The following is a 13,899-nucleotide window of genomic DNA, read 5'->3' as shown; positions in this document are numbered from 1 at the left end:
CCTTTTATCCATCAGCCGCAATTGTGGTTGTGGCTTTTCCTCCAACTACATCATGACTATATATCTTTGCCTGTTAAAGCCCACGATGATTGACGGATCAATAATGCCTATCACCAATGGTGGTATTATTTGTTTGCGGCTGTGATGAGATTGGATTTTTACTCCTATATTGAGGGCACACCATCCACTGTCGGAGTGCACACACACGCACATACGCTCACTCATTGCAAAGAAACTTCCTATGACATTATTGGTTTTATCAGAAGTAGGCCAAAGCAAGGGCTGGCCCTCTGGCAGGCGTACTGAGCATGCTCAGAACCGCTGAAGGCTAGGTAGTGGATCAAAAGCTCGCTCTACTACCAGCACCACTAACAGGCTCAATAACCTATAGGGAAACCCCACCGAATGCAGCTATCTTTCACTATTGCTGTCCATTCTTTATAGATCTACTGATGATTGTTTTGCAGTTGCATCAATTAATCTTTTGGTATTTAAAAGGTGAAAAAATGCTCATCACAATTTCACACACCGTCACATTTGATTCCCAATATTACAGATTTGTGCTACCGTTAGTAGCTCCTCCATTACCTCTCTGCATTACATTTTTTTTAAATGAAGCATCATTTCCAGGTATTTCCAAGTATACACTCTGCATACTCGAAACCTGCTCAAATGAGTAGACCATGGAACTGGGACACAGTGAGACACAGACACAGACTGTGAAGTACACTCGTTTCTCCTGTAGCATGCATTATTATGCACTTGAAGTGGGTATTAGAAGCCAACAGCTACGAAAGCACAGATAGAAATATAAAATACCTCCCTCTGGCCTCTACAGTAGCCATAGCTGTCGTAACTCACACTATTCGGACTCTCACGTTCTAAACCAATAAGACTCTCTTCTTGCATGTAGTTGCACCTGTTGCAGTAATTCTGTCTCTAACTAATTCAAAAGAAATTCTTCACCATTTCAGGTCTTTGTCCCCATTCATATGCGTTTTAGGCAATTGGCCTGGTCTTTAAATAAGTGACTGTCATAAAACTTCAGGCTTTTTATAGCGGGGTGATGTTTCTGTAGTCCCAGAGCAGTTGAGTTGGATAGACAGTTTCCGCTCTCTCTTTAGCTATTTATGAGGAAGAGGAAAGGGGCATTTGGAGTAAATAGTCCTCCTGGTTGTGATAAATGGAAATCTGCTGCAGATCTGGAGTAACACACTTATAAGATAATGTTACGATTGTTTAGAGATCAATTTCAATTTCAGAATGGATACATAACTACGCTTTTATTACATTCAGAGATACATTTCCGAGTCGATAACATTCATAGCATTATGTTTGTCTCAGCTCTATTGCTGTACTGTACATTGTGGACATGTGTGCGACAGACGCTGATTCTGCATCTGAAGGCTGTTCTCCATAATCAATTTGCAACTACAACGTAATCTCAGGAGGGAAATGAGCTGATGGAAGAGGCGATGATACACGCTGTGCTTCCCCATTGCTGTATAATCATCAGTCAGCAGTGGGTTATGGACCCTCTGTGTATGTGGATGAGGTTGGTGTTTTGGCTCTATCAAATCAGCAGCATGGCCTACATTATCCTCTCCCAACAGACTCATTACACCCAAAGACAAGAGTTAATACATTCATTAGTCTTACAATGAACTGTGTGCATCTTTGTATGTGTCCTCTGTGGAAGCTGGTATTGATCGAGGCCTGACTTATAACACTGCAGATAGCGTGAATCTGGAGGAAGTGTGAGTGGACTTGAGAGTCTTTGCAGTTTCAGATATTGTGTTTGAGCAGTGTGAATAACATGCCATGGTTAATCCTGCTTTCTGTTAGTATAGGCTTGTATTGTTCAAGTAGACTATATATGATCTAAAGTACTGTTTTTAGCTGAGGTTTACCATCCATCCTCTCAGGAAATGACTGGAAATGCATTATTAAACAATGTATGTCTAATGTGGCTCGAAAGTAAGCCAACACAATGTCCCCATACAACCGTTTGAAATGAGAGACAGGCATATCTGCTGAACTAGTCTTCTGAATGAATTGTCATCACACACGTTTGACCCAGTTACACTGGATAATCCCTTGTCATTACTCTTCACAGTCTTAAGTCTGCAATTGTAGTTCTGGGTACATTACTGTATCCAACAGAATTACGTATTCACTACGAAACAACGTCTCTGTTTCCGTTCTCTCTCTGCGTGCACTGTTGGTTCTTGGTTCAATGTAAACAATAAATTCCCCTCTGAGGGAAATTACTGTCAACCAAAGTGTTACAGAGTAGCCTCCAACAGCATTAAACCCGTGTAAGGGTCACATGTTGCATTCAAATTAATGCAAACTTAGAATGAACTCATATAATAAGAAAATAATGGTAGGGATTTTGTGGACACAGTATATAAATACCAGTTCAAGGGGAAAACAGTAGGTCAACTGCAGTGTTAGTGCTGCATTAAAACACTGTCTTTGTTTTCATATGCATGGTCCCTCCTTCTGTTTATCTCTCTCTGCTGGCCTCGGAGCTCACCATTTACAGTATGTGACTTGATCAGATGTCATTAACCTATATATAAGTAGTTGGCCTCATTTATTGATGCCGTGCTTACCCAGAAGTGTTTGTGTGTATCTTTCAACTCTAAATTATTCATAACCAAACTGTTGACTCTGTGTTTGGTTGCCAACTGGTCGATGCTGTCCGTTTCATTACAAGAGTTGTAAAGCATGTCTGAAAACCTCTTGGACAACTGGAGACGAGAGCTTAAATACCCTTTTCTGATACTGAATTGAAAAGGGGAAAGCAAGCCTCTCAGCACACAGGCAGTCAGGAGTTGGCTGAGTTGTGTTGAAGGGGGCTGTACTGGGAGAGCACGCGTGCTACAGCGTATCTCTGTTGGTGTTTTGACTTGCAAACTTTGGAATGTGAGACTGTCAGTGCTGCCAATGCTCACAAAGCCGCCTGAGCAGTGAAGCGTGTGTGCGACCCCTGTGTTCCCTGCTGACCTTCTCATGTCACCCCCCCAAGGGTCATTGTGCTTGAAGAGCGATGTGGGTTCACTGATCTGCAGGACTCATTTTCCTCCCACACGTTTGCTTCTCCGCGGCTGTGAGTCTCACTTCTCGGTGTAATCCCAGGACATTGCCTGTGCTTCCCACTAGCATATCTCTTGCATTTGCATGAGCCAGATCCTAGAGAACGCCTATCGATTCTCAATGTGTCATTAGCACAGTGATTTTTGGCCTGCTCACATCATTACGGTCAGTGGGGTGTTGTTATTCACGAGAGGATTCAGCTCCTCTCAACTTCCTGGCAGCCTGGGGGGCGGTGAGTTTGACTTCCGCATTGATTGGTCCGTTTTATTAGCCTCTGCAAAAATTGCCACGTTCCTTTTTGATGTTGTTCATTAGTTCCTTTTTTCCCAGTGTGCTAGTGTAAAACCTTTACCTCTCATTACATCTTCACATAAAAGCATTTGGAAAACTGTCATGAACTACACTGTTGGGGGAAGTTGATTATCTGTTTTTAGTATCTTTACATTCTGTGCACCGTGAAGGACATTCAAGAAATAAATGATCCTGTCTGACTTCTTTATTTAATATACAATGGTCACAGTCATCTGAAGTGTACTGAGAGAAATGCTTTTAGTTCAGTATCAGATGCAAATGCTTTCGTCTCTGTAGTCAAGGCAGACACTTAAACCTCTCTCCTGCTGGGATTTCTAATTTCCCAGCAACCTTGTCTCCATTGCAGAGATGGAAACGGCTCAAAAGGTTTCTTTCTGCTGCTCTGTTTCTTGTTTGTCCTGTTCGGGAGCATCGATCGTGGCTGGTATCTTCCCTCTCATATCGTCTGCCATGTCATACATTAGCTGAAGGCTTTTAAATGTATTTCAAGTTATCCAGTGTTCCAGATTTGACTTAACAAATACAAATAGCATTTACAAGCATGTGATCCCATGGCTCGATAAGCAGATATTAAGATTAGTTGTACATTTGACCTCTACGAAGAACATAGCCATTTCCGATTCACTGATGTTACCGGAGGGACCATGTTTTGGTCTTTTGTGTGTGGATAATGGCCGCTCAGGCTCCCAGGAGTCTGTTGCTGTTTTTCAGCTCCGTTTGTCTCACACAGCTAATTACTGGAGCAGAAGTCATCCCCTTTCCCCACACACCCACTCCATGCACCAAGAGGGTGGCCACTTCAGCCCATCCTCTCACTGGCTCCCTGAAGACAAGCTGGTCATGCATGTTGGTGCATGCAGTAATCCTTCGCTATCACCCAGTCGGAACAGAGGTTGCTGCACAGTAATGGCAAACGCTCTGATTTCGACGGTTTTCTTCACCATCTACCTTTGGGTGCTGTAGCCTGCAGCCACTGCACCTGCAGCTGCTCTGAACACCGGCAGGTAAATAGCCTGCTCTGAGCGGCGGACACTGACAAAGGAGAGCGTGGGAGTGTAGGTGGAAGAGGAAAGAGTCAGAGACGAGAGCGAGTGGGCAGGTAGGAGAGGCTCATCTGAGAGTAGATAAACATGTGAACATTTAGCCATTCCCCTCCCCGTCTCTCTGCGACTCTGTGTGGGCAGTTAACGAGTCTGAAAGCTTCTCCTCGGCATCTGTCAGCTGAGAACCGGATGAAGCCCCTAGTGCAAACTGTAGCTGAAAAGAAATGCTCTGTTGCTCATTGATAATTGGTACAATGTACAATAGAGGAGAAGGTTTGTCAGCTTCATCTATAGAATACCCTATGGGCTCAGTTGCACTGCACTGTACCGCAAAGAAATATTATGCAATTCAATGTAAGACTGCTTTTAGAAACAAAGCAAAATGATTCAATTGGATTGCACAATCTGTGGGTGGTGGCGAAGTCCATAGGGACTTGGCTTGGCAACTGGAAGGTCACCAGTTCAAGTCCCGGAAAGACAAGGTGCTACCGAGGTGTCCCTGAGCAAGGCACCGTTCCCTACACTGCTCCCCGGGCGCCGTACATAATGGCTCCTAACACTAGGATGGGTCAAACGCAGAGAAACCGTTTTGTTACATAGTACCTGTACTACGTAATGACAATAAGTTCTTCTTCAATCTTCATAAGGAAAATATGCCATATTTGCTAAATGTTGTATTTTGACATTGAGATTACATGCCCTTAGAATGTCCTTATTTCTGTCTTTCTACTGTTTTCCGTATACTTTTAAAATACATTTGACAGGAAAAAGCACCAGTACAAATGAATGATAGTTACATTTTAAAGTGCAATTTATTGCTGACCCTCCTCTAACTGAAAAACATACAGAGGGAAATATTGCTTTTATTGTCTTTTGAGATGTGTTCATCGTGCATTTTGACATCACAATGACAAATAAAAAAAACAACAACCATTTTTAATTAAAACAAAACATCAATACAATTATAAAATCAAAACAAACTGTGTCCTTGTGAAATAACAGACGACTCCTCACCTTTATAAACACAGATTAAACATTGTATACTTTTCAACGATACTCAACTGTATTGTTGCAGAGCCATTGTAATGGATAACATTGAGTTGTGCAGGTGTTGCTGTTGCCTGTAGTCTGTGTACTTTCCTTCACACACACACACACACACACACACACACACACACACACAACACACACACACACACACACACACACACACACCACACACACACACACACACACACACACACACACACACACACACACACACACACACACACACACACCACACACACACACACACACACACAGTGCATCATTACTAAACAAGGCCTTGAGCTTTGAAGGCCAGACAGTAGGAGTGGAGGAGCCCAACCACAGCGCTCTGATAACATCAACACATCTGAGCCTGCCCATGTTATCCTGACTCTCTCATAAAGCCTAATGGTGTGTATCCATACAATGGAGTTCAGTTTTGGGTTAAGATACACTCCTCCTTAAACAAATTCCTGGAACAGAAGTCTCCCACTCCCACTAAACGCATAATGAGCTGGTGTAAGGAACATGTTTCACTATTCAGCCTGATCTGGACATGTTTCCTAGTTTATAAAAAGAAAATTACTAAAAATTGCCTATAGTTGAAATCAGAACACATGCTCAGCTGCTGGGTTGATTGTGGCTTTTGGTTTTCCTCAAAACACATTTTCAAACATGAAGCAACAACATGTAAAACACCTTGTGCAATTTAAGTCACGGTAGCTCAGATTTGATCCCAGACTGCAGATTACATTACATTACATTACATTTAGCTGACGCTTTTATCCAAAGCGACTTACAATAAGTGCATTCGACCAGGAAGACACAACCTTGAAGAAAACAGAATCATATAAGTACATCAGGTTTCATAGAGCCAAAACATTTCAAGTGCTACTCAACTGGCTTTAGGTAATCCAGTCCTTTATTAGTATAAAAGTGCTTCGTTAATAGTTCTAACGCTCGAAGTGGAGTCGAAAGAGATGAGTTTTCAGTTTGCGCCGGAAGATGTGCAAGCTATCTGCCGTCCTGATGTCAATGGGGAGCTCATTCCACCATCTTGGAGCCAGGACAGCAAACCCACGTGTTTTCGCCGATGGGAACTTGGGTCCCCCTCGCAGCGAGGGCGCAGCGAGTCGTTTGGCTGATGCAGAGCGTAGTGCACGCGCTGGGGTGTACGGTTTAACCATGTCCTGGATGTACGAAGGGCCAGATCCATTCGCAGCATGGTAAGCAAGTACCAGTGTCTTGAAGTGGATTCTAGCAGTTACCGGAAGCCAGTGAAGGGAGCGGAGGAGCGGAGTGGTGTGGGAGAATTTAGGAAGGTTGAAGACCAGACGAGCCGCTGCATTCTGGATGAGCTGCAGAGGTCGGATGGCACATGCAGGTAGACCAGCCAGGAGGGAGTTGCAGTAGTCTAGGCGTGAGATGACGAGAGCCTGGACCAGAACCTGAGTCGCTTTCTGAGTCAGCTGGGGACGTATCTTCCTGATGTATGCTTTGAGTAATTAAAGGAGGCTTCGTGGCTGTGATGGTGACATGTACTCTTGAATCATCCAGCAAATACCCTCAGACTAACTTACAATGAATGAGCTGTGAGGAATATACATTGATGAAGCTCACGGTGTTGTGAGGATCAAATAAATGTTTTTTCTGGATCCATCTTGTTTTATTTTTAGCACGATGTGAAGGGCTCAAGAGTGGAAGCTATTTTCTTAACATTAGTCAACTTTGAGTATGAATGCAGACAGCAGACTTCTACAATAAAAAATAAACATACTGTAGCAACACAGCACATACACAGATGGCTTAACAGCTTGTTTGATTTTCCCCTCTGACACCTTTTTGTGGGCGTTCAAGCACAAGTTCCTATTCACTATGGATTCATCTTTCATGGATTGGGTCTCTATATCATATCACATATCCTCCAGATACTCAATCCCTTCCCTCTGTGCTTTCCCTGGGGTATGGTGTCGATTCTGTGCCCCAGGTGGTGGTCATATCCTCTGGCTCCAAGCCCCAGCATGGGAGGCCCTCCCTGGAGGAACAAGGATGGCTGATTGAATGTTTTAGTGTACTCCCCCTCCCCCTTTTAATGGAAGCATGTTGCATTATTAATGTAGTAGAGTTGGTCAAGGTAGTTCAAATGGTGCTTATGCTGTTAATATCTGTAATGCCTCGTTACTCGTTACTTTTCAACCCACTAAAGTAGGCTATTTGTTTTCCTTTTCTGTTAAGACATTGACGTTGAAAGCTACAGTCCTCTCCTAAGAAATGTTCAAGTATCAGTAATGGCAGGGAACAGGGAGAGAAAAGAGCGTATTGACTGTCTCTGGGTGTCTTCCTGCACCATTGACTGCACCCAGCAGGTTGATGAGTGGAGGAGCTGTTTGGCTGCTAGGTTGGTGGCGAGGTCATTGTCCAGGCTTTCATGTCTTCAATAGCTGCAGGCTCCCTGCTGGACCTACTTGATATTCAGTTCTTTCACTCACTTCATCCTATTGAAACTAACAAGCTTAGATCCAGTAACTTGAATGGACACGAATGGATACCAGGCTTGAGTTGCCGTTTCAAAATGCCTGTAACTGTAACTTGTAATGTGTTTGCAACAGATTCAACAGAACTTTATCAAGATGTTTCAAAATACTTTTATGATGATGAGCTTTTTGGAGCCAAAGGCAGTGTATGCTCATTTTACAACATGCCCACCCTGTCAGGACTTGTTAAAGAATGAGCTGAGGGAGGGGCAGCTCCCCACATTCAAAGATAACATGCCTCACTGAGGAAAACATATATTATTGACTTCCTGGATACAGACAGAAATAAACAATGGAATACTTTTAAAACTGGTATTTGGTGTCACTTTAGTTCTTCCATGCGGTTTTGTAAAAATGTCCCGGGTGGAGCTGGTGTGTCCCATGTTTTTCCAGGCATTTTTTCAACGTGTGGAGGAGTTTGGAAATTTGTAAATTGCCTTCATAAAATAAATCCTGTGCGGTTACTGTAACGGAAACTACGGTTGTCTTTTTTAAATTCATGTCACCCGAAACCCACAACCACACTGTAGAAGCACAGTCTCCCTGTCTCTGTCTCTGTGTGTGTGTGTGTGTGTGTGTGTGTGTGTGTGTGTGTGTGTGTGTGTGTGTGTGTGTGCATGATAAAGAGCCAGTGGCCACCTTGCTCTCTCTTTACATCCGGGCCGTGACGTCATCGCCTCGGATTTCAGTGTGTGTGTGTCTACTACGGACGCACGCGGCGCAGCAGTCAGCGCGAGGGCTCCTGCCTGGTGAGCACAGCAGCAGCAGCGGACTTCAATAACACACTCTTCTTCAAAGTAACAAGAAACTATCACGTCGGTGCATGTGGCGTTCCCACTTGGATAAAACGTTTTCCTTGTTTTTTCCCGGCACGCTTGACTTCACCGCGACTGTTTAACTGAAGATTTATGGAAGCTTTTCATTGTAAGTAAAAAAACCTGCAGTGCTGTCGACGTCTGCGACATACACTACACTGCATACAGTATACATTGAGCGGGGTTAGCTCTTAACGCGATAATGATCGGGTTGTTTTTGTGCTGATGGTGGGGGTTTATACTATCAAAAAGCCATTTAGATGAACGCAGCGGCTGTGATTGGCTTTGTCTTGCAGTTGTAATAGCTATTCAGTCTATGGTTTAACCAGCTGCCAGGCTTCCAGTCAGCGTTTGTTTCTCACATGGCTGTATGTGCAAACAGCGCCTTTGAACTGGACACCACCATACACTGATTAGTATACTATTTTGTCAGCCTTTTGTCAATGCACCTCTGTGTGGTCACCCAGAGGATTTCCTATAGGCTACTTGGAGTTAATGTAGGATAAAATGCTATATAAGTGGACCTTTTTTGTGTGTGATTTCTTCTGTAGTTTGTTTCAGGTATTTTTTAAATAAATGTTCTTTTCCATTCTAGTAGACATTCTGCATGTTTGCTCTAGGCTTGCTTTTCCCAACTCTACGTTGAACCTGCAATGCCAAAAGGAAATTGCAAATCAAATATGACATGTTTTTCTTTCATAGTTTTCTGTTGGTCAGTTCAAGTTGAGCCCCAGGTTTCCAGCGGCTGTACACAACTGTGAAAGCAAAACCCTTCAGGGAAAATACATTTGACTTTTGCTTTGAGTTTGTGTCTGTTTTCTTTCTCTTGGATTTCAGTGTAGTATGGTTTTGATGCAATTGTATTCTCAATGAGAAAAGAAAGCTTGCCCTGCCAATTGTAATACACTGTTATTAGAAACAAGATTTTCATTTCCATTTCTCTGAAGTGTTTGCCATCCCTGAGCATTACTGAAGAGCCCCTGTTTCACCCCATGATTTATTCTGTGACTTGGCATCAGATGGTAATGTCTGTTCCTGACAGTACTGAACTGCTCAGTGGTTCTGGATGATCTTTAAAAGCTTTTATCTGTCATTCACAGTCTTAAGCCATAATTATGGCCTTGCCCACTGTCTCTCCCACAGCAACCTAGACTATCTCCTCTCTTTAATCACCAAGGTAGAGCAGAACACATTCACTACATCTGCTAAGCATTGTGCATTTTGTCTTATTTCTTTTTTAGATTTTTTGGATTATACCAGAATTCCTGGAAATGTCCTTATGGTGATCCAGTAGGATATGTTTTTTTGCATAATGTAAACAAACGCATTTAGTTGAAGTCTTAATATATAGCCTACCAAGCTATCCACCATGTATGTGTGCATGTGAAATGATGGCACCTTATGTGTGTGTGTATTTCTTTTGACCCTGTATGGTCTCATTGATTGACTAATCAGTGGATGTTGGCACACAGCACAGTTATTTGTAATATCTAAAACAGATTCCCTTGTATGTATTGAACGTTATACTTACACATACTTTCTTACAAAGTATATCGTGGTGAGCAGCATGTGTGTAGTGTTGCTCTCACTGTAAAAAGCCAACGGATATTGGATGACACATGTCAAACCCACAGGGAGAGAAGGAACAGCTATGTTGTCCTTATTACTTCTTCTCTTCCCCCAGGAGCTGATTCAGTGACTATTGTCCTCCACGTGCAGTGTTTCCTACAGACTTGGAGTCACTGATGTTTAAGCAATGTTTCCTACTGACATCATGTATTTGTGGAGTTCAGCTCAGGGGCGAGGCACGCCTTCATCAAACAGTACAGTTCACTGCAAAACTTTTCAATCATAAACTCTAAAGAAAGTACGTTTAACTATATGATTTAACCTTAAGGGTATACTTTCAGTTGGATAGGTAAATGTTAAAATATTCTATAAGAAAAAGTCTTAGATGGAGCAAATGTATTCATAAGACCATCCAAATAAATTGTATGGAAGAAAGTGATATTTTCAAAGAGCAGGTCAGCAGTAAAGTAGATATACAGATGCCCTGTTATTGGCTTAAGACATCAAGGGTGGAGGATGGAGGGAGGGGTGGAGGGTGGAGCCGCATTTCATTTCTGGCTTTGAGTAATGGGAGATACATCAGAAAAATGGTAACGACTGCAGACATGGTTCAGTCCTGTATTCAGCCAATGCACTAATGTCCATATGCAGACCTACCAACATTGGTCAAATGTGCGTATTTTGATTGAAATATGGAGAACATGTATGTACGATGTTGCCCTCCAATACAGTGCTTAGTTCTTCAATTGAATGCTAGGTGTTTAATTTGCATGCTGGCAGCAGTAATGTTTTGTAAGGGAATGACGCTAGCGCTATGTGTGCGTACTATTGAATATCTTTTGGAAACATTTTGAGTTTTGCTCAAATTCTAATGCTTCTTCACTCTGGTCTGTGGTAAACAATAGGAATACAAACCTGAAAGCAGTTGTTCTTTGTGGTAAGAAAGAGGAATAGAAACCTGAAAGCAGTTGTTAGTTCTCCCTTTGTACTACTATTCTGGTCTTAATGATTGAAATAAAGCTGAAAGTAATAATAGTTTTAACGCATCTTTAAAACATACCAGTCAATAGTCCCTAAGCCTGCATCTTCCCAGCCTTTCATCCATCTATTTCTTTAAGGAGATGACCTTGATAAGTAGAGTTTATTTTGGGAGCTTCTGCTCTTTGTCCTGCTATGGACTTAACTAGCTATACATTGTGGATATGAGGCCTGTCTAACTTTCAGGAAATGAAAACACATATTATCACAGTGTACTTGGACATACTGTCTTTGGGTTTCCTTCATTTGATCTATTTGCCTGCAAAGAAGATTAAATGTTGTTGTTTTTAATATAGCAGGAAATTAAACATTGGATGATTATAAAGGGGAGTTTGACAAACACCGGAAGTGAAGATGGAAACTTTAGCTACGTTGTAACTGTAATGTTTGGATTTTCTGTTTCATAGATAGACCTTTTTAAGGAACCAATTATTGTGTGTAATGAGGAACATTGGCATCATGTTGGCTGGTCACAATGAAGCTTGATTTACATGACTTCAATGCGCTGCAGTTGAACTTTCACAATCCTTTCCATAAATACAACATTTAACCTCTTTCAGTCGTTTTTTTTTTGCTTGTTTCCATGGCTTTTTCAAATGTTCTTGAGTCGGCTTTGCAGCTGTGTCACCTTGACACACTTAGCACGCCGTCGCAGCTGCTTTGAGGGGGCTGCTAATTGAATTGTTTGTGAAGAAAATCTGATTTGTAGCACGAATGAGCAGCTGTTTTCTGTGGTTGACTAAAAGGTCTTAAGTGAAAGTCAAGCTGAAGCTACTGGCTGTGTTTTCTGTGAGTGTGGTTTGATGCACATTGTCTGCAACACTGCCTTAAAGTGATGTACCCAGATTAATTACAGACATGACAGTAATCCAGGTATTGCCGTTCTGTGACAGCACATTGCTTCATGTCGTCGCACTGCATTTCATGTGCCCTCTGGGGGACTGCAAAGCCCCTGTTTTGTCTATTCTCTCGCTGCCCCCTCTCACAAACTGCCTATTCTGCTTATTCAGCTCAGCTATTGTGAGGCGGGCTATTCATACTCTAGTCAATGAGGTATTGAGGAGTTCCACCGCAACCAACTCTTTTTTGATGCTAGTTAAGAATACTCTCCTGATACTGTGAAAGCTTTATTCAGTAATCACTAGTCTTGCCTGGCGTCTTGTCCAAGTTCCTTCCTGTGTAATAGGATTAGATTTGTGACCATTAACAAGATGATTCATTATCGCTGAAAGGCTCTGGTGATTTGTGGTTAGATTTGAAATGAGTTTTCCTGCTGAATTATAGTAGACTTTCTTGTTGTATACTGCCTTTTTAAAGGACATTCATAATTGTTTGTAGGATCTTAGCAATGATAGATATAGTTTTTAAGTGTCACCAGTTAGTCCCATGGGTCAATAAAGAGTCAAATGTGAAGGGAACCATAGCTGCAATATGCCTGGTTCAAGATGGTATATTTATCTTTTTCTGCCCTGGTAGCAGGATAAGGGTAAATCCTACGAGGCGATATGTGCTAAAATATTCTCATGAATGCTATAATGATTAAAGCATGTACAGCACTGTCATTTGATCATATCCTGGATTGCTCTGACCTGCACTTCCACACATCAGGATGCTCAGGCCTTGTAGCGGCTTGAAGGGCATTCAATGAAAGATAATAAGGATACATTTGCTGTGGTTAGGTAGTATTTACTCCTCAGAGTTGACAGATATCGAGAGTCATGGCTTACTGTGCTTGCTTAAAGTAACAGTAGTACTTGAATCTTGTAGCAGCATGGATGCAGATAAAAGGATGCTGCAGTATTTGACTTTGAATCATTTTTTCTTCTACACAGCAACAAATCATGTTCGAGTTATCAGTCAGTTTCCTCGTTGCTGCACACGATATGTTTCAATATAAACTGATTCCTGGCCCATTTCTGGAGCACGAGTTAAATGACGCAAAATACAGAGTGGTGAAATAGATATAAACACATTTATTTTAGTGTAACAAAGTGTCACACATAAACACATCTTCCATCTGCTTGTTGATACAATCGGGTAGGTTGGTTTAAAAAAACGTTTTTCCATACATTTTCCCTATAATCAAATTAGCACCAGCAGTTCAGACTCTTCATTATGACTGACCGGTTTTTTGGGGGGTTTTTCAAACACAAATGAGGAAAACCCCCAGTTTTTCCAGGCACTCCACACTTTAAAAAAGCGTCAAAACAATCAAGTTATGTTCTTTTTTCCTTTCCTTTTCTGTTTAGCCTCGACATAGTGACGCTGCTATGATGTTGCTCAAAACCCATAATGACTATAGGGGTCGACAAATGACACCTCTCTATTTGCTTATTTGTTTGATCTACTGCATTGTACTTTAAATTAAATAGATGCAGGTTGAGGGAGAGATGATTTTAGTTTCTCCCTTTTTTGACAATGTTTTTATTACCAACAACTTTTTTGTTTTTAAATGAA

General features: G+C 41.9%; 1 protein-coding gene across 7 annotated transcripts in view; it reads left to right on the top strand.

Moving 5' to 3' along the window:
- plekha5 (pleckstrin homology domain containing, family A member 5) overlaps positions 1–13,899 on the top strand; it is an 85,709-nt gene that overhangs the window by 27,480 nt on the left and 44,330 nt on the right. The window contains exon 1 of one of the 7 annotated variants that reach the window (XM_034204829.1): positions 8,680–8,944. The exons of the other annotated variants lie outside the window; for them this stretch is intronic. The gene's annotated coding sequence lies outside the window, so the exon portion shown is untranslated. Of the gene's footprint in view, positions 1–8,679; positions 8,945–13,899 lie in introns of those variants that run through there. 7 annotated transcript variants of the gene reach the window in all.

This window comes from Gymnodraco acuticeps, unplaced genomic scaffold, assembly GCF_902827175.1.
Source record: "Gymnodraco acuticeps unplaced genomic scaffold, fGymAcu1.1, whole genome shotgun sequence".
NCBI classification, from domain to species: domain Eukaryota; kingdom Metazoa; phylum Chordata; class Actinopteri; order Perciformes; family Bathydraconidae; genus Gymnodraco; species Gymnodraco acuticeps.
The sequence above is the reverse complement of the archived record's forward strand: the minus strand, read 5'-3'. Positions and strand labels throughout refer to the sequence as shown.